A 21,882-nucleotide genomic window follows, 5' to 3' on the forward strand; every position below is an offset into this window, starting at 1 on the left:
ATTGTTGAATTATGTTTGAGATATTAAACATTGTTTGGTTTTTATTGAATTCGAGCATGAACTAAACTTTTCTAGTCTAGAGGTTGACGTAGCTTGGTTGAGACATATTCATGAATCTTTGATTTTAATAAATTGAATTTCTATAGATTAATTGTGTTTCTAGAATTGAATGTCTTCTTAATTTATTGGCCATAAATTGAGTTGTTATATTTACTTAGAATCATTGCTCGGGAGAGGGGATTTTGAGTAGGATCAATAGGAACTACACTGTTAATTGTTTATATAGCTCGGGAGAGTATATAGCTTTAATAGAACCTTTAAGGAACATCATTTTACACATATCACTACATCTAGATTTTTAATAGGGATATTGAAATCGAATTGTAATTGATACACTCTATTTCTTGCTCGGGAGATGGGAATAGAATAATCTAAGTGTTTTTGGTTATTAATCGAAGAAAATTCATAAAATAGATTAATTAGGATTGAATATTGTCGAGACCAAGTGAAATCAAAACCTCTGAACTATTTTTCTCTGATTGATAATTCCTCAAAATTTGTGTGTGTGTGAGCTGAATAATTTCTATTTATTTATTTTATTTATTCTTCAAAACTCTTGAAGTTTGATTTTCTAGATAAAATTAAGACTATTTTAATTACAAGTATTGAATCTTTTCATTTTACTCCCTGTGGGATCGACACTCTCTCTTTCACTATACTAAAACTTGACACTCGTATGCTTGCGAGGAAATTTCACAACAAGTTTTTGGTGCCGTTGCCGGGGAGTAATTTTGATTATTTTTTAATCTTTTTACCAATTGGTCGAAGTTTTAATTTAGAGTTTTTTTTATTTTAATTTAAGTACTAATAAATTGCTATTGTTCTTAATTGAAATTTATGCGAAGATCTCAAAGTGCGAATTCTTTGCTCTTTGATCCAGAGATTGAACGAACTGCAAGAGCTTTGAGAAAAGCTAGGAGAGAAGAACAATTAAACATGGCTGAAGAAGATGTCAATGAATTGCCTTTGGTGCCAATTAGAGATCATTTCAGGTCAACGATCCAGGCTCACTATTCTGGAATCGCTAGAGGGACAATAAATGCCAACAACTTCGAGTTGAAGCCGGCCTTAATCAACATGGTTCAGCAGAACCAATTCAATGGAACTGCCACAGCTGATCCTCATTTATACTTGCGCACTTTTCTAGAGATTACTGATACTGTTAAAATAAATGGTGTTTTTGAGGATACAATACGCTTACGTTTATTTCCTTTTTCTCTCAGGGATAAGGCACGGAGTTGGCTGCAGTCATTGCCACTTGGACGCATAACAACTTGGGAGGGCATGGCTGTGAAATTCTTAGAGAAATTCTTTCCACCATCCAAGGCAACCCAGCTGAAGATTGAGATCAGTACCTTTCAACAGCATGATTCAGAACAACTATACGAGGCATGGGAAAGGTACAAAGATTTGTTAAGGCGTTGTCCTAATCATAATTTTGCAGATTGGGAAGAAATAGAGTTTTTCTACAATGGATTGAATACGCCTACAAGAATGTCTGTGGACTCTGCTGCTGGAGGTATCATATTTGCCAAGGATCCCATTCAGGCTTATGATATGCTGGAACAGATGACTATCAATAGTTATCAATGGCCATCTGAACGTATGGGAGTCAAGAAAGGAGTGTATAGTGTGGATCCTCTTACATCCATTACTGCACAGCTATCTGTGTTGAGTACACAAGTGGCTTCTCTGAACAAGGTGAATATCGCAGAACCTGCAGGTGTGTCGGTTGCCATAGATGAATCTCATCCACCTGAGGAAGCTCAATATATCAATCCCAGAGGCTATGGAAACTATTGAGGTAACCCTCCTCCTAATACTTATCATCCTGGTTTACGTAACCATGAAAACTTTTCTTATGCCAACAACAAGAATGTGTTGAAACCCCCTCCGAGATTCAATACAAATCAAGGGGAAGGTAAAGCATCGTTGGAGGATGTGGTGTCTACATTTGTTACTGAATCTAACAAGCGGATGTCGAGGACTGAAACTCGAATGGATAGCATGGAGACACACATGTGTAGTTTGGGAGCTATGATGAAATCCATGGAGACACAGATTGGACAGCTTGCAAATGCTTTGAAGGATCAAAACAGATGACAGTTTTCCAGCAATACTGAAGTGAATCCAAAAGAGCAGTGCAAAGCAGTTGAGTTGAGAAGTGGGAAGAAGTTAGAAGAGAAAGAGCAGAGCAAAGCCAAAGAAAGTGAAGAACCAGTGACTGAAGAAATTGTGGTTGAAGAGCCCAAGAAGGAAGCTGAATCTAAACCGATGTACAAGCCACAACTTCCTTATCCACAGCGGTTTAAGAAGAAGGCACTTGATGAGCAATTTTCCAAGTTTTTAGATATCTTCAAGAAGATACACATCAATATTCCATTTTCAGATGCCTTGGAACAAATGTCTAATTATGCAAAATTCATCAAAGATGTAATGTCTAAGAAGAGGAGATTACAGGACAACGAAGTGGTGAATTTGACAGAAGAATGTAGCGCAATCCTGCAGAAAAAATTGCCACAAAAGTTGAAGGATCCAGGGAGTTTTACTATCCCTTGTTTTATTGGTGGTTCTAAGGTAAATAGAGTTTTATGTGATTTAGGAGCCAGTATAAATTTAATGCCTTTTTCTGTTTACAGGACTTTGGAGCTTGGAGAAGTCAGGGCGACCACCATCACATTACAGCTGACGGATCGGAGTATCACATACCCACGGGGTATTGTGGAGGATGTTTTGGTAAAGGTCGATAAGTTCATATTTCCAGCAGATTTCGTGATTTTGGACATGGATGAAGATGAAGAAACTCCCTTAATTTTTGGGAGACCTTTTCTAACTACTGCACGCGCATTGATCGATGTACACAAGGGAGAACTCACACTTCGAGTTGGTGGTGAAGCGGTGATTTTTAATATTTATCACACCATGAGGGGCCCAAATAAGGTAAGTACATGTAAGAGCATTGAAATTATTGATTCTCATAACTCTTTTTCATGTGTAGAAAGTACGGATCCGCTCGAACGATGTTTGGTGGCGGATGAGATGGTTGAGAAGGAAGAAGATTGGGAGTTACATGAACAAAAAGTATTCCTAGACAGCGCTCCGAAAGAAAAAATGGTGAGTTCTAAGGAATCTGAAACTTTGGAAAATAGTGCACCAGAGGTATCCCCTGAAACTCATGATCTGAAAGCATTGCCTGCGCACTTATGTTATGAATTTCTTGGTGAAAATTCTACTTGTCCTATTATTATATCTGCGCATTTGTCTGCTGTAGAAAAAGATAAGTTGTTAAGAGTTCTGAGAAATTTTAAAACCGCTCTAGGATGGTCAATTTCTGACATTAAGGGTATTAGTCCAACAATTTGCATGCATAAAATTTTGATAGAAAAGTCGTATACTCCTTATGTTGATCATCAGAGAAGGTTGAATCCCGCCATGAAAGAGGTAGTTAAGAAAGAAGTTTTAAAGCTGTTGAATGCGGGAGTAATTTATGCTATTTCTGACAGTATTTGGGTATCTCCTGTTCAAGTGGTGCCTAAGAAGGGAGGGATTACTGTGGTTAAGAACGAGAATAATGAGTTAATCTCCACACGTACAGTAACTGGCTGGCGAGTTTGTATAGATTATAGGAATTTGAATAAAGCTACTCGTAAAGATCATTTTCCACTTCCTTTTATTGATCAAATGCTTGATAGACTTGCTGGTTATTGCTATTACTGTTTTTTAGATGGTTATTCAGGCTATAATCAAATTTCTATAGCACCGGAAGATCAGGAGAAGACTACTTTTACGTGTCCCTATGGCACGTTTGCTTTCAGGAGGATGCCGTTTGGACTATGTAATGCACCTGCAACTTTTCAGCGGTGTATGATGGCGATTTTTGCAGATATGGTGGAGGATGTGATGGAAGTGTTTATGGATGACTTTTCAGTATTTGGCTCCTCTTTTGATCATTGCTTGCATAATCTGTTTCTTGTTCTGCAGAGGTGCCAAGAAAAGAATTTAGTTCTTAACTGGGAAAAATGTCACTTCATGGTTCAAGAGGGCATTGTCCTTGGACATAAAGTGTCATCCAATGGATTAGAGGTGGATCGAGCCAAAGTGGTTGCAATAGAAAAGCTTCCACCTCCGAAGAATATCAAGGGCATTAGAAGTTTTTTAGGCCATGCAGGATTTTATCGGCGTTTCATCAAGGATTTTTCTAAAATCACAAAACCCCTGTGTAATTTACTTGAAAAAGATTCTACATTCATTTTTGATGATGATTGTTTGCAGGCCTTTGAAAAGATCAAGATGGCATTGACCACATCACCCATCATGATTGTGCCAGATTGGAAGGAGCCCTTTGAGCTTATGTGTGATGCTAGTGACTATGCAGTGGGCACGGTATTAGGCCAAAGGAGAGATAAGATTTTCAGAGCTATATATTACGCCAGTTGCACCATGGATGCCGCATAGCAAAATTACACTACTACCGAAAAAGAGATGATTGCAGTAGTCTTTGCTTTTGATAAATTTCGTCCATATTTAATTGGTACTAAAGTAGTTGTTTTTACTGACCATGCAGCAATTCGCTACTTGTTTGCCAAAAAGGATGCCAAGCCACGCTTGATAAGGTGGATTCTACTTTTACAAGAGTTTGATTTTGAGATCAAGGACAAGAAGGGTAGTGAAAATCAAGTTGCTGATCACTTGTCAAGATTGGAGCTAGAAGACGTGAAGGAGGAGGAGAGCATAAAGGAATTGTTTCCGGATGAACAAATCTTTGAGGTAAGTTCCTTTATTCCATGGTTTGCTGATATTGCAAATTTCTTGTCTTGTGGTGCTATGCCTCCAGAGTTGAATAGACATCAAAAGAAGAAGTTTTTCCATGACATTAAGTTCTACTTGTGGGATGATCCCTATGTTTTCAAATGTTGTGCCGATCAAGTGATTCGGAGATGTGTGGCGGGGCAAGAGGCAAATGAAATTTTGGAACAATGCCACTCCTCCCCCTATGGAGGACATTTTGGACCCACCCGCACTGCTGCTAAGGTATTACAATCTGGTTTTTATTGGCCTACGTTGTTTAAAGATAGTTATACCTTGGTGAAATCATGTGATAAGTGTCAAAGAACGGGAAATATTTCAAGAAGGCATGAATTACCCCTCACAAATATTTTAGAAGTAGAATTATTTGATGTGTGGGGTATTGATTTTATGGGTCTCTTTCCCCCTTCTTTTGGGTACACTTATATTTTGTTAGCAGTTGATTACGTTTTGAAATGGGTGGAAGCCATTGCCACCTCGACTAATGACGCTCGTGTTGTAGTTAAATTTTTGCACAAGAATATCTTCACGCGGTTTGGAACTCCACGAGCAATAATCAGTGATGAAGGTACGCATTTCTGCAATAAGATTTTTATTACCTTGCTCACGAAGTATGGTGTCAGGCATAAGGTGGCGTGCGCATACCATCCTCAAACCAATGGCCAAGAGGAGATCTCTAACCGGGAAATCAAGCAAATCTTGGAGAAAACGGTTAAGACAAATTGGAAAGATTGGGCAATCAAGCTAGATGACGCTATTTGGGCCTACCGCACTGCATTCAAAACACCCATTGGGATGTCTCCCTACAGGCTGGTTTTTGGTAAGGCATGTCATTTACCGTTGGAGTTGGAGCACAAGGCGTTTTGGGCTATCAAAAAGCTAAACATGGATCTCGAAGCATCCGGAGAGTTGCGAAAACTACAGTTGAATGAATTGGATGAATTCCGGAGTGAAGCATATGAGAATGCCAAGATCTACAAAGAGAAAACAAAGAAGTGGCATGATAAAGTCATTGTGCATAGGGAATTCGAAAAGGGTCAGAGAGTTTTGCTATTTAACTCTCAGTTGAAATTATTTCCAGGGAAGTTGAAATCGCGATGGTCAGGGCCGTTTCTCGTTGAGACTGTTTATCCACATGGTGCCATTGAATTGCGATGTACGGATGGAAGAGTTTTCAAGGTCAATGGGCAGAGAGTCAAGCACTACTTTGGCAATGAAGTACCACCCGCATCCAGCGCATTGCTTAATGATCCCAACTAAAGACTGGTGCACGTCGGGCTGATGACTTTAAAACAAGCGCTTTTTGGGAGGCAACCCAAATTTTTTTAGTTTTTGTCTTTGCTTTCTCGTTTTAATTTTATTCTTTAGTTTTTACTGTTAATTTTGTTGTTTTGGAATTAATTTGTTTTTTTTCTTTGATTTTTCAGTATTTTGGATGCCAATCTCGAGGTGAAGGCGCGCCCGCTCTGATCTTAGGCGCGCCCGCGCATCTCCTGCAATGATTTTGTGATTTTTTTTCGAGCTCAAGGCGCGCCCGCCCCGTCTTCAGCGCGCCCGCGCCGTCCCTATACCTTATTTTTGAAAAAAAAATTTCGAGACGTAGGCGCACCCGCCTCGTCTTCAGCGCGCCCGCCCCGCCCCTGCTATTCCACATCTCACAAAACGAGATGTAGGCGCGCCCGCCCTTACCTCTCGCGCGCCCGCCCCGTCACCGATTTCTTCCATTTAACCTACTATTTTCTTTCCTTTCTCCCAAATCTTTTCCCTAATTTCTTGTCCACTTTCCTCCTCACGAATTCTTCCCCTCTTTTCTTGTTATAATCGGCTAGTGTATCTCGTCATCTCCAAACCCCCCACAATCTAATTTCTTTCATCCTCTATTTGACGCGGGACGATCGAACCACTTTTATCCAGGGCACGCCTCATTTACTTTTTGGAGGATTGTACATTGGGGAAGCTTTTGATTATCTACTCTTCTTGGACTCATATGGAGTAAGTAATTCTTTTGGTACTTCTACATTTGTTTTGGGTGGTGAGTATTTCGCAAATTCTACTCGTGCGATTCGTGGGTCTTGAAGTATTAATTGATTAATCGATCTTTGAAGTGTGAATTCTATTGGATTGTTGCGGAAGCGGTTGTTGTTGTGTGTGGATTGTGGAGTAGATTTCAGTTTGGGGAAGTTGTGATTGTGGTAAATTGGTTATTTGTGCATGACGTGTGGTGCCTACTACGTGTTTGATTCATGGCACCAAAGAAGAAACAAAAATCTGTTGCATCCTCTTCTCATGCTAATCCGGAGCCTGAGCCGCAGCGTTTCTGGAATGAGAGTGCCGAACAGCATTATCAAAATTGTCTAGGCAAAACGATATTACCGGAGCGTGGGTTTGACACGACATTGGGATTTGGGAACGATGAGTTTTTGCATACAATTGGTAGGGCTGTGAATGAACGTCAATGGTTAAATTTTGTTAAGACACCTCAGGATGCAGTCGTCCCAGTCGTTCGTGAATTTTATGCGAACTTGAAAGTAAACCACATGCAGTTGAAAGTGCTTGTCCGAGGCCAGCTGGTGCCTTTTGATGCTCACACTATTAACACCTTGTACAACCTTCCACCAGTATTTCACGATGAGTATGCGGAGTACCAAGCGAATGAAGTGGATTACGCGGCGATTCTGAGCCGTATTTGTGTTTCGGGCGCGGAATGGCGCATGGGCCGTGATCATCAGCCTTCTAAGTTGAAGAAGACCGAGCTAATTCCTGATGCTAAGCTATGGTACAACTTTGTGTGTGCTCGTCTTAAACCGACTGACCACGAGCATGAGGTGACACGAGAACGAGCGATTCTTGTTTATTGTATTTTGGAGGGCAAAGCAATCGACTTGGGACAGATTTGTCAAGCAACTATTCAGGGTGTGGCGGCAGGTAAGACGACTGGCGGGTTTGCTTTGCCCACACTTATCACTGATCTTTGTGAAGCGGCTGGAGTTGAGTGGGGCCAAAATGAAGAATTGTTGAAAGCTACTGCTCCTATTACTTGTCATACTCCTTTTCGCATGATACCGGCTTCTGAGCACCGAACTCACGCTGAGAGGCGAGATTTTAATGAGCGAGCAGCTGCACGAAGCGGCCCTGCACCCCGACCTCAAGCACCCCCTGTTGCGCCCGATCGTGTTGCTATTCTGGAGGATGAATTGAGAGCATACCGTCAAGAGTTTCGGACATTTCAGCAGACTACTAGTGTCTTTATGGACTACATGATGGATTTTACAGATGCTTTGAGACATCAGTTTCCACAGGCTGCTAGTTCGACTCATCCATTTCCTCTGTATCCACAGTGGCCGCCCACTTTTGGCCCTTCTGATCCGTCCCATGATGATGCTGCTGATGATGGAGATGACCACTGACGATCGTCGTTTGTGGTACATGTCCTTTATGCTTTCTTGTTTTAATTCCTTGAGGACAATGAATGCACTAAGTTTGGGGGAGTTGTGTCAATTCTGAATTTTATTGTTTTTTATTTAGTTGTTTTTGGTTTTGTTTTGTTTTTATTTTAGTTGTTTGGTTCTTAGGAGTTGTGTTGTGTTGGTGTGTGGTTGAATATGAGAAAAATTTGAGAAATTTATGTAGTTGTGGTTTTTTTTTTGGTGAATGATGTTGAGAAATCATAATGAAATGGATTGATGGCCAATGATGTTAATTTTTGTTTTGTAACTGAAGTCCATGAATACCTGCCTAGCTGACAAAATTTTGAAATAAACGGAACCAAGTGAACAATTGAACTCCTATATATTCTGTGATGTTGCTTGAATCTGAATCTTGAGACAGACAAACATAAAAATGATTGAGGCATTGTTTGGATGTTTTTTTTTTTTTGGGCCTTGAATTTGATTGAATAAGTGTATCCTTAGTTGCCCATTTGAGCTTACACGCATATTTGTACTTAGAGGTACGATAATTCTGAAACTACTTGTGAAAATCATCGTTTACTGCTGATGATTATTCCTTGCTGCACTGATTGAGAGTTGTATGATTTAATTGTGGATTGAGACTTGTCTAGAACTAGTTCGGACACCCCTTGAGGCGAAATACGGGCAAAACTGTGATTAGGAATGATTTAGGCGATTTTTTTGAATTCGTTTGAGCCTTTCAAGCTACCTATTATATATGTTATCCCTAGTACCTTGTTTGAGTTTTATTGAAAATCGAATGGCATGCGTGTAAACGTGTGATTAAACCCCCATTCGTCATTATTTCAAGGTCCTACATTGACTACCTGAATAGCTTATACACTATTTCCTACCTTTAATGGAGTAATTTGAATGCTAAAATGTTGTATGCTCCTAGCTTTATTTGTGAAAAATGGAATGGTGTGGTGGATGAATTGAAAAGATGAAAAGAGGTAGTAGAAGATAAAAAAATGTGGTTGGAAAAGTTGTAAAAGAGAGTTGAAAGAAGTTGTGAAAAAAAAAATTGAAAAATCAATGAAGGGAAATAAGTGTGAAGTTGTGAATGAAAAGGAGTTGACATTAGAGTTTGAGCATAAATGTGAATTACTCCTTATTTGAATTCTTTTCATTCATTTGTAGCCATGAGCCAGGCCTTGCATTATAAGCTTATTAAGTCCTATTGACCGAGTCACAGTTGCCCAATATACTAGTGGAGAGGGGTTGCGAGAATTTAGCCTATGGACTGTTGATTGAAACTTAAATGATTATGAATTCTTGATCGAAACACGCACACACTACGTTCTTTGAATTAAACCAATTGAGTGTGGTTGTGATGATATATCCTTGAATTTGATCCTGTTCTACCATGAAAGTCCTCATGATTTGTGAATGTTTGAATTGAGTTAAGAGAAGAGTATTTTGAAACGTGAGTTGCAGAGTTTATGAGTTTATGAGGTTGAATTACTTTTCTGGATATCTTATTTTTCAAGTGTTAGTAGGGCAGAGATGATTGGATTTTGATTGTTTTGAAATTCCATACTGAGGTCATTAATCCATAGTCATTCTTGATGGTTGTTGTTCTTGAAATTGAGTGAGTTTGAGTTAGTTTTGATCGAGACGAACAAAAGTTCAAGTTTGGGGGAATTTGATAAGTGCATTTTGTGCACTTAATTTGTATATGGTTTTACTTGACTTTTGGAATTTATTGGTAGATATTGCGTGAAATTGTTGTTGTTTTTGTGTTTGTAGGAAGTTATGGATTTTGATGTGTTCAAGTGGAAATAAGCTTATAAGATGCAAGTTTACAAGGAAATTCAAGAGTTGATAAAGTGAAGAAAAAAGGCTGAGTTCGAGCTGGAGGCGCGCCCGCCCTATCCTTAGGCGCGCCCGCGCTGTTACTGAAGAGTTCAAGATGAAGAGTCGAGCTGAGAGCGCGCCCGCGCTGACCCTAGGCGCGCCCGCGCCGTTGAGGAATTTTTAAAAGTATGTTTTGCGAGTTGAGAGGGCGCCCGCCCTGTCTTAGGCGCGCCCGCGCCGTCGTCTGTTTGGAATATTAGAGTCCGATTGTTTATGAAAACTTTGGGGATATCTTTGGTATTTTTTTTGGACGATTGTTAGGTCATATTTAATGGATTTTTCGGAGTCATAGGGAGGAGGTATCAGCCACCAATACATACAATATTTGAGAGAGCACTTCTGTGAGTTTTTTGAGTTGAAGAACTGAAGATTGCTTGGAACGAAGACGAAGACTTTTCGACAGGACAAGGAAGAAAGACTACGGCTTTGTTTCTTCTTTTTATTTTCTTTTGATTGTTGAATTATGTTTGAGATATTAAACATTGTTTGGTTTTTATTGAATTCGAGCATGAACTAAACTTTTCTAGTCTAGAGGTTGACGTAGCTTGGTTGAGACATATTCATGAATCTTTGATTTTAATAAATTGAATTTCTATAGATTAATTGTGTTTCTAGAATTGAATGTCTTCTTAATTTATTGGCCATAAATTGAGTTGTTACATTTACTTAGAATCATTGCTCGGGAAAGGGGATTTTGAGTAGGATCAATAGGAACTACACTGTTAATTGTTTATATAGCTCGGGAGAGTATATAGCTTTAATAAAACCTTTAAGGAACATCATTTTACACATATCACTACATTTAGATTTTTAATAGGGATATTGAAATCGAATTGTAATTGATACACTCTATTTTTTGCTCGGGAGAGGGGAATAGAATAATCTAAGTGTTTTTGGTTATTAATCGAAGGAAATTCATAAAATAGATTAATTAGGATTGAATATTGTCGAGACCAAGTGAAATCAAAACCTCTGGACTATTTTTCTCTGATTGATAATTCCTCAAAATTTGTGTGTGTGTGAGCTGAATAATTTCTATTTATTTATTTTATTTATTCTGCAAAACTCTTGAAGTTTGATTTTCTAGATAAAATTAAGACTATTTTAATTACAAGTATTGAATCTTTTCATTTTACTCCCTGTGGGATCGACACTCTCTCTTTCACTATACTAAAACTTGACACTCGTACTCTTGCGAGGAAATTTCACAACACTCCGCTAATTTTTTGGAGACCATTTTTGGCTACGGCGGATACAAAAATTGAAGTGAAGAAGGATGAATTGTCGATGGTTTTGGAATGCGAACGAGTAATTTTCAATCTATTTACGAAAGCACCTAATCCACCCATCGAAGAATTGTTCTTAATTGAGCCGGTTGTGAAGTTGGAAGCACCAAATTTACCAAAGAAGAACACCACGAAAAAGAAAGCAAAATTTAAAAGGCGGTTGTGCGCGCCCTCTCGTCACCCATCCCGCGCCCGCCTCTCCTTTACGCATTGATGCATAACAAGCGTGCAAACAACAAGCGCAATCGCGCATCCTTATTGGCACAAACTCAAGCGCAAACAACCATCCCCAAATGCGCTCCACCCATGCGCAATCGCGCTCTTTATCCGCGCAACACCTTGCGCTAACGAGACTTACCATCCGCGCTTAACCCACGCGCAAACGCGCAACTATTATGCGCAATATCTTGCGCAGACGAGATCCTCAAACCGCACAGATATATGCGCAATTGCGCAACTTAAGGGAGCACCATTCACGCCTAATAAACTCGCTTCAGAGATCCGAATCGCATTGCAGGCTCTTAATTACATTCATTCTCTCTCTTTCGCTTGCACTCTATCGCACGACTGCACCTCTAAAATCCTAGAGTCCACCAAATTACTAACATCTTGGGATTTTATCTTGATCACAAGTAGAGCATCTCAGATTTCATCTTTGATTTCTCTTTCGTTCACGCTGCAACAACAGGAGCTTCGTGGAGGGTTTGTGAAAATTTCTTCTTGAATCGGTAATAAGCTACATTTTTCTCCAAATTTGAAGCAGTGTGCAATGCTGTCATGGTGTATGTGAGTTCTTTGATATTTTTGGTTTGAGAAGATTTGATGATCGTGTATTTAGTTATCGTTGAACTAGTGCATACCACGTGTTTGATGAATTGTTTGGGATAAAATCTTGTCCTCAACGTTGCTGAGTTTTGTATTTGAAAGTGTGATCAATTCATCGTGGCATTGGATTTGTGTTGAATTATTGAGTTATAATGCCACCAAAAACTAAAGGAAAGGGAGCACTTTCTTCATCATCTGCTGCCCCATACGATCGACATCGTTTTTGGAATGTCACGGCCGAGTCCTATTATGTTGAGTTGATGGAGAAGGAAATTCAGAAAGAAAGAGGAATGAGCCAGAAAGATTATGATGCTCCGGCATTAATTGGAGCAAGAATAAGAGGTTGGGAAACATTTGTCAAGAGTCCGTCAAAGGCCGTTATATCTTTGGTTTGTGAGTTTTACGCCAATCTAATGATCAAAGATGTGAATTTCAAGGTTAGAGTCAGATGAAAATTTGTGTTGTTTTACAGGAGCACAATAAATACTCTCTATGGAATGCCAAACATTGAAGATGATGAGTATCAGGTTTTCAAAAATGGTCCATTTTCCGATGATCTTGTACTTCAAACTTTGTGTCATGATGGGACGGAATGGAAGAAAAATGCAAGGCAAGAGCCTGTTACATTTCCATCTATTTTTCTTCGACGAGAAGAGAATAATTGGCATGAATTTGTAGCTGCCACGATGTTGCCATCTGGGCTTACATCAAATGTGACGAAGGCTAAGGCTACTCTTGTGTACTGCATTGTGACGGGAAAATCTGATGATGCTGGGAGGGTGATTCAAGATTCTATCATTGCTGCTGTTAAGGGATCCTCGACTATCAGTCTACCCCATTCATCTTTGATTACAGAACTTTGCCAGAGAGACGGTGTTGTATGGGATGATACTGAGCAGCTTCTTGAGATACGGGGTCCTATAAAAATTACCGGTGCATTGAAATGAGATAAGAATAAGAAGGCGGCCAGTACTTCTGAACAGTCAGCTGAACCACAACAGCCCTCTGAGTCACTACCACATTTTGAGCCAGCACCTCCCCATTTGGAAGGGCCTATGTCATTACCGTTGCATCCGGCCGCTGATTATTTTGCTCCTGATGATTCTAAGGTCGTACTTGCTTAGATGAAGAAGCAGTGGAAGATGATGCAAGCACATATGACATACATGCATGAGTTCACTGCAGCTCTCGCCCAGAATTATCTTCCCACAGTTGTGCCTTATCCACCTCCTCCACAGTGGTCGCCTGATGATACTGCTGATGTTGCACCGTCTTTACATGGAGATGATGGTGATGACGTCGAGTTCTGATGATCGGTGTCGAAGGTACGAGTCCCTTGTTATTTTTATTGTTTTTAATAATTAGGGACAATGACTACACTAAGTTTAGGGGGTGAATCGGTGTTTGATTTAGTTGTTTAGTTGTTTGATTTAGTTGAGTAGTTAAGTTTTATTGTGTGCTTTATAGTTAAAATTTTGTTTGAGTTTATTTGTGTTATGTGAGTAGAGTTTAAAAAAAGTCAAGAAATAATGGAATGCGTGGCTGATGAAAAATAATTGTGTGCTATAACTGAAATTCATGACTGTCTACCTATCTGACAAATATTTTTGAGAAAATGGAACCAATTAGATGAACAATTTCTTACATACTCTGTGATTAATACTTGAATCTGATTTTTGAAACATACAAACATAGAGATGATTGAGGCATTGTTTGAATTTTTGGGCCTGAATTTTATTGAATAAATTTTATCCTTAGTTGCTTATTTAAGCCTACACGTATATGAGTACATTGAGGTACAAAAATCTGAATTTTGTTGTGAAAATCATCGTTAACTGCTGATGATTATTTTTTCTGCACTGATTGATATTTGTATGATTTAATTGTGGATTGAGACTTGTCTAGAACTAGTTCGGACACTCTTTGAGACGAAATACGAGCATAACTGTGATTAGGAATGATTTAGGCAATTTTTCTGAAATCGTTTGAGCCTTTCAAACTACCCTATTAATATATGTATCCCTAGTACCTTGTTTGAGCCTTATTGAAAATCTAATGGCATGCGTGTAAACGTGTGATAAAACCCCATTCGTCATCGTTTGATTAGTGTATTTTATACACTTAATTTATATATAATTTTAATTGTTAATTATTTGTTTCGAGCAGATTTATGCGGAGTTTTGTTGTTTTTGTGGTTGTAGGAAATTATTGAAGTGTTGTGGAAAAGAAGAGAAAAATGAGATTTAAGAGAAGAAAGAAGAATTAAAGAAGAATTAAAGAGTAAAGGAAGCTGTGAAGAAAAGAAAGAAAAGAAACGAGAAAAGTTATTGGGCTTGAGTTATTGGGCTTGGAAGAGAATGTTAGCGCTTAAAGAAGCGCTAAAGAGCAGAAACAAGAGCAAACGCGCTATATGTATTGGAGTTTGGAGAATGAAGGTCAGAGACGTATGCGCGGCCGCGTGAGATTTCTGGATCGCCCGCGCGATGAGATTTCAGGGTTTTAATTATTATCGGCAAGGAAACTTTTATAATTTTTTGGGCTTTTTAATGGGCTTTTATCTGTAAAATATAAAAGGGAGTTTTTTATTAGAGAAAGGGGGAGAGCCGCCACAACACATATGCACATATCAGAGATTTGATCATGCGATTTCTGGAGAAATCTGTGCTTTACTTGAAAAACGAAGACGAAGATCGATAGACCGGACACGGCATCGTATCCACAGATTTGTTTTATTTATCTTTTATTTATTTAATTCTGAATATGTCTGGATTTTTTAACATGATTTTTTTATTCAGAATTTTATTATGAACTAAATTTTTATAGTCTAGAGGTCGGATGAAACCTGGTGTAGACGCTTTCATGAATTTTTGATTTTATTGAATTGAGTTTCTTCTAGATTAATTGTGTTTCTAGAATTGATTGTCTTTTCAATTATCTGATCAATAATTGATTTGTTATATTTATTTGAAATCTGGCACTCCGGAGAGTAGATTTTGAATAGGACCAATAGAAAATACACTATTAATTATTTATATTGCTCGGGAGAGTGTATAATTTTAACAGAGCTTTTAAAAAGAACATTGTTTTGAATAGATCACTGCAAGCAGATTCTTAATAGGGATATTGGAATTGAATTGTAGTTGATAAAAATTATTTGTTGCTCGGGAAAGGGAAATAATAAACTTAAGTGTTCTTGACTATTAATTGAATGGAATTCATGAAATTAAATTAATTATAATTGATTGTTGTTGAAACCAGGTGAAATCTAAACCTCTAGACCATTTTTCTCTGATTGATTATTTTTGAAAGTTGTGTGCGTGTTTGCTAAATAACTCATTGATTATTTTATTTTTCTGCAAAATTCTTGATCATTGATTTTCTAGATAAAGTTTAGACTATTTTAATTACAAGCACTGAATATTTTCATTTTACTCTCTGTGGGAACGATACTTGATTTATCACTATATTAAAACTTGACACTCGTACGCTTGCGAGCATTTTTCACAACAGTCATTATTTCCACTTGAAGGTTAACTGAACTAGAGTCGTTGTTTAAGGAAATTTTTAATTATCCTTAGAAGTGTGGTGAGTTGCAGTAACTAATAAAGGATTGGGCATAGTCCAGGATCATTAAGCATAGCACTAATAATACGTGGCATGGACCTTTAGAATTTCAAAATGGATATTAAGTTGTTCTCGAAGGTATCATTGTTCCGTAATATTACCGATTTGGGAATATAAGGGAATTAACTCGTTTTGTCGATCCTTACACGATTGTTGAGGAGATTGGTAATTTGTTTTATCGTTTGGGCTTGCCATAAAGAATTGTTGTGGGAGTATGTGTCAGATCCATCTCGTATCTAGAGGTCTAACGAGGTAGAATTGTATAGTCCCTTAGCTATCCTATTTAGGAAAGATTAGTGTTTAGTTGCTAAGTATTTTGTGAACTTGTGAATTTCTTAAGAGCTCGAGTTGTATATTATATGAGTTAAGTTTAGCTGGTGATTAAACATTAAGCATAGTTTCTTTGGTAGGAAGCTTTTAAGTTATGATTAAGGTCGACATAAATTATTTATTGGTTTTACGGATATTTATTGATTGAAGTTGCGATCTAGGATTTAAGGTTATCGAACTAAGGCAGGTATCAGATATTTTAGGAGTTTAGGTGGCGAATTAAAAACTCTTACAGTCACATGGGAACAATGATTAGAAATTTCTCTTAGGCTACAATCATTTGGGGATAAATAGGATATTGAAAATTTATTTTTTTTGCAGTGGGAGTTAGTAAGCTCCTTGCTTTGTAGGTATTGATAAGCATCAGAGTGCGCAACGAAAGCTTATTAGCGTCGACTCGTGTAGGTTCTAGGTAAGAGTAATTAGTGCCGATCTGGTCTAATGTGTCTGGACCTAGTTAGTAAGTTTAAATTTCGAGGACGAAATTCCATTTAAGGGGAGAATGAATTGTAGCACCTAAAATTCAATTTACTAAATCGCATGCATTAAATTAAATAAATATTATGATTATTATTTTGAAGTTTAATTGATTTAAATTCTTTATTTGAAATTATGTGCTAATAAAATATTTTATTATTTTTTCAAATGATTTTATTTTACTAACTATTTAATTAATGTTTTTAATTATTTAAGTTTATCTGTCTAAATGATTTTATTGTGCAATTTAAATTGTTTTAATATTTTAAAGGTTTAGGCTTGCAAATTTAAATGATTTTAATTAATTTTAATTGTTTAGTTTATTCTCTTACATGATTTTAATGACTTAGTTTATTCTTTTAAATGATTTTAACTATTTAGCTTATTTGGTTAAATATTTTCGAGTGTCCAACTTATTTATTTTAAATCGCCTAAGTTTAGCGGTTAATTATTTTAAATTATTTTAAATGTCTAGCTTATTTGTTTAAATCATTTTTACTTGTTCAAATCATTTTAAAGATTTTTATTTTCGCTTGAGTATTTATTTAAAATGATTTTAAACGTTGATTTAGTTTATTTAAAATTATTTTAATCGCTCTGCTTATTATTTAAATATTTTACTCGTTGTTGTGACATCAGAATATTTAAAGTATTGATTTTTAATTCTAAGATAGTGTTTAAATTTCTTTAAATAATTAGTTGCTCAAATATTTTCAGTTAACTTGTTTATGAAATTCTTGAGTTCAGTGTTTTCGGTTCTGACTTGCGTCAATGGTGGACTTCGGCGGTTAATTCCTAAATTTTTATTTCAATATTAAATTTTGTGAGAATTGAGGAAATTATTTGAAGGGTTGATTTTAGAATTTTTTCTGGTGTCAAAAATCACGTTTTCCGCATTTTAGAATTTATTTTTAAACTTTTGCGAAAATTAGCATTTTTAAACCCAAACTAATAAAATCCAATTTAATATTTTAAATTAAAATTTTCTAACTTGTGCATTTTAGGTGCAATTAAATTAGGACCATAAGTTGCTAAGTTAATTAACACTTTTTAAAGATAGCAGCACTCTTTAAAATCATAACTCACACCTACCTATGCATACACATATACACATCTATCACACAAATTAAAACCTTGAACACACACTAAACTCACGTTTTTTTCTCCCATTCTCTCAAATCCATCGTTTTCTTCCCCTTTCCCTCAATAATCGATCGGTCTTCTTCCCCTTGGAGTTCCGGCCGCCGCCGACCGCCGCCATCACTATAGCCGACTGGAGCTCGCACCTTGGAGGATTTTCTAGCTGTGGCCGTGGATTCCAGCTTGTTTCCATCTTCATTTCTTTGGGTTTCTTGAGTATTTCGAAATAGAGGCAAGAATATGGTTTCCTTCTTGGCCCCAAGTAGATTATTAAGTCATGTGTTTGTACTTTTGTGTGCATTTCGAATTTCTGGAAATTTTTAGGAAATTTTATTTCGAAAATTTCAGTTTATATTAGCCATGCTCATGCTTATGTTGGTCTATTATGATGTTTTATTTATGGAAATGAGTTGAGTTGGGAGTTTGAAAATGTTTCACTTGATGCCCTTAATTTTCGAAAATTTCAGAAATATATGGTGCCTTGCTTGGTCAAATTGTTGTATGTTGTTGTGTTGCTTGGATGGTGGCTTAGGAGTTACTGTGGGTGAGAATGTAGCTCACATAGTAGTGCTTAGGATGAGCCAAGGTTAGCTTGTGAATTGGTTAAGAGTTGGGCTCGGTTTTTGGCTTGTGCTAAGGGCTGATTTTTTTTGAGTCAAGTTAAGCATGTGAGGGGTGATTCTTAATGGGCTGAAGCTTGAATACTTTTTCGGTTGTTGAGAGTTGTCGCACAATGGAGAAACGTAAAAAAATACTTTTTCGGTTGTGATTCTCTTATAGACGTGGTGAGCTGGTATTCTCGTGTTTTTATTACCAATTTGATTTTCAGAGGACGGACGCCTCATGAATATTGTGATTCTTGTATTAATAGGAATTTTGGGATTGTTTGCGATCACCACAGAAAAGTGATAGTTATTTCTACAAAAGCCGTAGTTGAGCGAAATTTTTATTACCATAGGTAGGAATTACAATCTTTCAAGTCTTCTAAGCAGATGCGAAACTCAACCAGTTGGCCCATTAAGCATGAGTGTAACATGGTACAAACCTTGGTAGTCATCGATATCGTACGACAAACAATTCGTAGCCACCATTGAGAATTTCCGGATTATCTTCCCCAACTTTCACACTAGTATTTATTTGTAGTCTACTGATTATAATTTTTGTAAATCTTTTTAAGTTGTACTTGTTCCTTGCACTGTTTTTAAGTTGTACTTGTTCCTTGCACTGGACGTACTTCAGGTACTCAACCTAAGATGGATCCTTTTCGTTACTTCTGTTGGGCTGTCGGAGCTGCCGCCATATGGGCTTGTGTTAGTGAACATCTTGATATGAAGCCTCTTGTCCGGCGCCAAATCTTTCACAAGAGTCTTGTGAAAGATTTGGATCCGGACAACGACAAAGATGCACGTGTGATGATAATAGCAGGTAGAATACAAGATTTCCTTGGGTGATACTCTCGAACAAATATGAATTCGAATTGCATAATGAGTATGAATCCAGTTTCAACAGGGTTTCGCTTGTCTTTATTTTTTGGGTAGTGAAATGATAATGTTGGTATTAAAAGTGAGTGGGAATTTTCAAACTTGTTTAGATCCAAGAAAAATAAATGGTAACAAAAGAATAACGATTTGGGGAAGTTATGTTTCCATTAGCGGGGATGGGTGAGTAATGCGTAAGAACCTGCCCTTGGAAGGGGAACGACAGCTGGAAACAGCTGCTAACATCCCGGAGACCGAGGATGGCCTTGCCTGTGATTATCTCAATAACAATAAATTATTTAATCATGTTCAATGGGGTTGACGAATTATGGGAATGTGTGAATCATTTACATTTGATTGGTTGATGCAAGCAACATGGATCTTATTTGTGTGGTTGATGCTGTCATGGTAGAGACTACGGGGACTGCAACAAGGCGAGACTAAATCTTGGTACAATTTTCACTCATCAGGTATGTAATAACGTTCTGAGTATTTTAAATCATGGTGTATAGTGCCATGATGGTGAGTATTTCATGTACCACATTCCAGCGAGTGAGTAGCCAACAATTATGGTGATGATTGGTGGGTAAATTGTTTTGATGGGATGTGTGTAATAATGCGCGTTGTACATCGTGTTGCGTGCCATAGTGTGAGCATTCTCGTATCACGCATGGTGAAGAATAACTAGAAACAGCATTGTAGTCTCGTTTGCGAAAAACTGGTATGACGAGATGTAATTATGTTATAATATTGTTGTTGATTTTGGAGGATGTTTTATTTACTTGAATGTTGGACAATATGTTGCTTTTGTTGTACTCACCTCATGCGGTGTTGTTTCTGTTGAAGCAGGTTATATGGAGGGTTGTTTGTTTTTGGAGGGTTGTTGAAGCAGGTTATATGGAGGGTTGTTGAAGCAGGTTATATGGAGGGTTATATGTTGAAAGAATCGAAGACTCATTCTGTTTTGGTTTATTTTGTCAATGTGAAAAATAAGTACACACACATATGGAGGGTTGTTTGTTTTTACTCTAGGATCCGATGTTGTTTGAGCCTTGAGGGACGATGAGATGTCTAAACCTTGTGAGTATTTTGATATTGTAGTTGAGATAGCCTATCCTTGAATATAGTAATTTTTATTTTTATTTTTTAATATAATTAGAAGTTAGAACATGTGTGTATTTCACGTTCTAATATAAATAGGTAATTGAGGAACATTCGAGATGTGATATCTAAATCAATGTATAATTAAACGGTGTAATTTGATTCTCTAAAGCCAATACTGATACATGGGACTTTTAGCAATTAGCAATTGAAGCGGTGAAGTATTTGTTTCAAAACATCAAGTATGCATGGTGAACCATTCCCTTGTCAGCCCCAAGTTTCCCTTATCTTGAATTTTATTTATATACAAATATAACGTTCACACTTCACATTCAAATGTGGTTTACATAAGTTTTTAATAAAACTTTTGAAGTCTAAATTAATTAAATAAAAAACAATCAACTCAAAATTATTCAAAATATTTTTACATTAAAAATCATCTTATAACACGCATAATATAATTAAAACCATTAATCTAATGAAAATTTTGTTTTTTTCGATTCGATTATTACATATATAATTTGAAATCGAACTATATAATTTTTTATTTTAAATTTATATCTTATCTAAAACATTCGATTTTTGGTTTGATATTTTGTTTCTTTGGTTTGGATTTATGGTCTTTTTTTTTAACCAAAGTTTAAGCACTCATATCATCTATATCTGTCACAATTAATAATAAATAATAGATCACATTGGTTATTATTTGTGGGGGAAAAATAAGAAAGAAGGAACAAAACCAACTTATAATCGATCACAAAAAATGTGCGATTGCTACAATTTTAAGAAAAGATAAAAGAAACTTTAATTTTTAACACATGCTAAGAAGAAAACCAAACCGAGGAAGAATAAGCCAAGAAAACTTAAATATTTCCAGTTCTTCGCCAAAAACTTGAAAAAATAACCCAAAAAGAAGGAAGCTAAATTACTACGTTTTTTTAGCGGCCAAATTCGAGGGAAGGAACTCTAACTTAGGGTTCATAGCGTTTAAGAGAAAGGAAAATTCGAGGAAGCTGGGTTTACAGGTTGAATAGGTGAGAGGAGAAGCTTTTCCGAGCTAAGCAGGTCATCTTCGTTAGATTTAACGTTAATTTGGACAGAGTGACCTATTGTGGAAAGATGGTAAAAATCGAAGGACCAAATTGGGTCAATAAAACAATGATAGACCAAATCAAGAAAAATGACTTAAATTGAGGGACTAAATTGAGAATTATCCCATTTTCGGCATAAACTACCTACCACAAATGAAAAATTACAAATTACATTACTTAAAGTGAAAACTCACCTTTAACAAGACTAAAACTAAAAAAAACATATGTAAGTTAAATGACTAAAATTTCAAATGCAGTGTTAATAAGACTAAAAGTGGAAAAAAAAATGTAAGTTACAAGACTAAAATACTAATTTAGTGTTAACAAAACTAAAAATAAAAAAATAAAAAAACAATAC

General features: G+C 36.9%; 1 long non-coding RNA gene and 1 other non-coding gene across 2 annotated transcripts; one reads left to right on the forward strand and one right to left on the reverse strand.

Annotated features, from left to right (window-relative positions):
- Nucleotides 1-1,393: 1,393 nt before the first annotated feature.
- Nucleotides 1,394-1,499, reverse strand: LOC140876533 (small nucleolar RNA R71). Its single transcript, XR_012148838.1, has one exon. It is a non-coding gene; the product is annotated as a small nucleolar RNA R71 (small nucleolar RNA).
- A 16,341-nt stretch (nt 1,500-17,840) lies between these two features.
- Nucleotides 17,841-20,577, forward strand: LOC140876025 (uncharacterized). Its single transcript, XR_012148641.1, has 4 exons — nt 17,841-18,086; nt 19,094-19,279; nt 19,745-19,802; nt 20,182-20,577. It is a non-coding gene; the product is annotated as an uncharacterized lncRNA (long non-coding RNA).
- Nucleotides 20,578-21,882: the final 1,305 nt, after the last annotated feature.

This window comes from Henckelia pumila, chromosome 1 (assembly GCF_033568475.1).
Source record: "Henckelia pumila isolate YLH828 chromosome 1, ASM3356847v2, whole genome shotgun sequence".
Lineage (NCBI taxonomy): Eukaryota > Viridiplantae > Streptophyta > Magnoliopsida > Lamiales > Gesneriaceae > Henckelia > Henckelia pumila.